The sequence below is a fragment of the Salmo salar genome, chromosome 16, assembly GCF_965601325.2.
Source record: "Salmo salar chromosome 16, fSalSal1, whole genome shotgun sequence".
Taxonomy (NCBI): domain Eukaryota; kingdom Metazoa; phylum Chordata; class Actinopteri; order Salmoniformes; family Salmonidae; genus Salmo; species Salmo salar.
Window position 1 is genome coordinate 76,596,688 of NC_138306.1, and position 4,584 is coordinate 76,601,271.

Sequence of the window (4,584 nt, forward strand, 5' to 3'; positions counted from 1 at the left end):
CTGGGTGGTAACAGTAGCCATGCACGGGCGGAGTGCTGGCACAGGGTGAACTGGGCTGTGCAGAGGACTGATGGCTGCCGTGAGTAGAGCAGGCGCAGGGTAGCCTGGGCCTAGGAGACGCACTGGTGGCCAGATGTATTGTGCCGGCATACTTCTCCCTGGCTGGATGCCCACTCTAGCACCGCACCTGCGAGGGGCTGGGATCGCTTGCACCGGACTGTGCGTGCGCATGGGCGAGATCGTGCGCACTTCCGCATAGACCGGCGCTCTCATGATCCGTTGCTCCCCATAATAAGCACGGGGGTTAGCTCAGGTCTACTGCCTGCCCTAGCCAATCTTCCCGTGTGCCCCCCCCAAAAAAATAATTGGGGCTGCCTCTCGCACTTGCCAATCGGCGCGTATAATGCCTCGTAACGGCGCCGCTCCGCCTTGGCTGCCTCCAGCTCCTCCTTAGGGCGTCACTACTCCCCAGCCTGGTGCCATGGTCCTGCCCCGTCCAGGATCTCCTCCCATGTCCATGAATCTAAGCTCCTCTGCTGCACCTTCCTCCGCTGCTTGGTCCGTTGTTGGTGGGTAGTTCTGTCACGTACGTCGTAAGGAGTGGACCAAAACGCAGCGGGAATGTGTACACTCATCTTCTTTATTATGTAGACCGTGAACACAAAACAACGACAAACAGTCCCGTAAGGTACAATGACTACACAGAGAAACAACTACCCACAAATCCCATAGACAAAACACCCCTATTAAATAGGACATTCAATTAGAGGCAACGAGAAACAGCTGCCTCCAATTGAAGGTCAAACCAATAAACTAAGCATAGAAATAGACTAACATAGAAATACACTAACATAGAACATTAACCAAAAAAAAAACACCCCCTGCCACGCCCTGACCAAACTACAATAACAAACAGCCCCTTTTACTGGTCAGGACATTACACAAATGATGTCAATTAGCCTATCAGAAGCTTTTAAAGCCATGACATCATTTTCTGGAATTTTGCAAGCTGTTTAAAGGCACAGTTAACTTAGTGTATGTAAACTTCTGACCCAATGGAATTGTGATACAGTGAATTATAAGTGAAATAATCTGTTTGTAAACAATTGTTGGAAAAATTACTTGTGTCATGCACAAAGTAGATGTCCTACCCGACTTGCCAAAACTATAGTTTGTTAACAAGAAATTTGTGGAGTGGTTAAAAAACACAATTTAATGACTCCAACCTAAGTGTATGTAAACTTCCGTCTTCAACTGTAAATATAGGACAAAACACAAATCACAACAAGAGAGACAACACAACACAACACTACATAAAGAGAGACCTAAGACAACAACATAGCAAGGCAGCAACACATCACAACACAGCATGGTAGCAACACAACATGGTAGCAGCACAAAACATGGTACAAACATTATTGGGCACAGTCAACAGCACAAAGGTCAGGAAGGTAGAGACAACAGTACATCACACAAAGCAGCCAAAACTGTCAGTAAGAGTGTCCATGATTGAGTCCTTGAATTAAGAGATTGAATTAAGAGATTGAGATTTGTTGTAGCTCGTTCCAGTCGCTAGCTGCAGCAAACTGAAAAGAGGAGCGACCCAGGGATGTGTGTGCTTTGGGGACCGTTTAATAGAATGTGACTGGCAGAACGGGTGTTGTATGTGGAGGATGAGGGCTGCAGTAGATGTCTCAGATAGGGGGGAGTGAGGCCTAAGAGCGAGGCCTAAGAGGGTTTTATAAATAAGCATCAACCAGTGGGTCTTGCGACGGGTCTACAGAGATTACCAGTTTACAGAGGAGTATAGAGTGCAGTGATGTGTCCTATAAGGAGCATTGGTGGCAAATCCGATGGCCGAATGGTAAAGAACATCTAGCCGCTCGAGAGCACCCTTACCTGCCGATCTATAAATTACATCTTCGTAATCTAGGATGGGTAGGATGGTCATCTGAATCAGGGTTAGTTTGGGAGCTGGGGTGAAAGAGGAGTGATTTATGATAGAGGAAACCAAGTCTAGATTTAACTTTAGCCTGCAGCTTTGATATGTGCTGATAGAAGGACAGTGTACCATCTAGCCATACTCCCAAGTACTTGTATGAGGTGACTACCTCAAACTCAAAACCCTCAGAGGTAGTAATAACACCTGTGGGAAGAGGGGCATTCTTCTTACCAAACAACATAACCTTTGTTTTGGAGGTGTTCAGAACAAGGTAAAGGGTAGAGAAAGCTTGTTGGATACTACGAAGTGCCTGGATACAGCCCTTAGCCATGGTATATTATATATGTTCTCAACTAGCTTACCTGGTTAAATAAAGGTAAAATAAAAAATATTGGCAATATACCACAAACCCCAGAGGTTACCCACACCAGCAAGGCTGTGATATCCAGAGAGAGTGAGGAAGAGAAGCAGCCATTACTAGATGAGGCAGGATCTACTGATAACACAGGTGATGTTGTGAGTAATAGCCTGCTCAAACGAAATGACCAGAATCAGGGCCGGAATTCCAATGCCTTCCAGCCTAGATCTCAGGTGAGGACACTGACTAAGGTATCTGGAAACGGAGAGGGAGAAAGAGAGAGGGAAGTGAATTAAGAGAGTGAGGGAGAGGAGGAGTCCATGTCACAGGCTCATCTCACCCTCTCCAAAGCCCCCTCGGATGTCACATACCAGCAATGGATACAGCCCGACCCACAATTAGGATACACAGTGGGAGAGAGGATTATGGGACTGGATCTGACTAGGAGTCACATGACGCAAGGGTCAGAGGTTATGATGCAGAGACCGGGGAGATGGAGAGACCGAGGAAGAGGGAGACACAAAGGAAAGACGAGATGGAGAGAGGGAGGAAGAGGGAAGATGAGATGGAGAGAGGGAGGAAGAGGGAAAGCAGAGGTAGGGGAGGAAGAAGAGGTAACACAGGAACAAAGGAAGGAAGAGGAGGGATATACTGTATTTAGATTCTCTACTGGGAAGGTTTGTTTCCCATTCAGTAAACTCATCTCTCTTTTTCAATCTCTTTCTGGCTATTATGTATCATATTGTTATCCTGTTATGTAATGTGCTGTCATGTTTAGCCTAGGCTACTATAATCATTATCATTTTTCAACTTAGAATAATGTGAATTATAATGAAATGTTGATCCATATAACAACATGGCCAAAATGTATTATATGTTTTGAGGAAAATATTTCATTGTGTGAATGTTTTTGTGTGTATGCCACCTAGGCCTATAGGTCAATGGCTAGGTTGGTGAATTAAAATCCCTCATACACTCACTGGACAGGGGGAACATTTAATGAACTAGGGTTATTCATTTACCTTTGAATATTACAGTATTGCCAGCTTTTGTTACATTATAGTACAGAGATCCTATCAATGCTAAATTATATATGTATATGTGCATTATTCTACAGTCAATTATACACACAGAGAGGCGCCAAAGACCAGGTATGGGCACGAATACAGCAAGGAATATAGAATTTAAAAAAAAGTTATTATAACATTTAAACATAATGCAATGTGTTGGTATACAGTGGGATTGTATTACAGCTATTAAACATTATTTACAAGTCAAATGGAACGTTATTTTATTAAGAACACAATACTATGCTTTCTTGAATATATTCACAGATGATCTAAGGACCCTAAAAAAGGGAGGACAGGTGCAGCTTTTAGTGTTCCTGAGTTGAAGGTGGCAGTGACAAAAAGAGCAATGGATCATTTATCTGTTTACACAATCGAGTTGTTGGCCATACTAAATAAATATTAAATAAAAAAATTACAAATATTGGCTGCAGTGGGTGGAGGAGGTGAGGCCACACAGGGTAGTCATCTGCTCTGACTACTGTGCAGCACTGATGAGCTTAAATTCATGTGTATCTCAGAGCAGACAGGATGTATTGTATGAGGTTTTACAGTGTTTGTATAGGGTGAAATAGATGGAGGTATTTGTGATGTTCCTCTGGGTACCAGCTCATGTGGGAGTAGAGGGGAATGAGGAAGGGTATATTATAGCCAAGCAGGCTCTTAAACATCCTAATGTTGAGATGATACTGTCAATCAGTAAAGCAGAAGCCAGGGGATTAATAAGAACAGTGGTTAAAAATAAGTGGCAAGAGTTGTGGAACAGGGAGAGTAAGGGAAGACACCAGAATAAGATCCAGGAAAAGGTGGGGGCAGGGAGGTCCTCAGGCCGAGAGAGAAGGGAGGAAAGTTTAGTCACAAGGCTAAGTCTGGGACACACAAGGCCAAATAGTACATTGAAAGTGGTGGGGAAACATCTGACTGGGAGGTGTGATCATTGTCAGAAGGACATGGAGACAGTGGAAGATGTTCTATTTCAGTGCCAGAAAGATGTGAGAGAAAGGGAGCGATTGTTATTAGATTTGAGGAGTAATGCGGTTGAAGAGAGAGGATTAAGTTAACTTTTGGGGAAATCTTCAGGGGATGTAGTATTTAATTATGTATTTCGTTTCCTTAGGGAGACGAGATTGTGTAAGATTTAGACCTTCACTGTCTCTGGTCCACACTCCAGTCCAGTTGGTGGCGGTAATGCACTTAAAGTTGGTTGCCAACCGCTA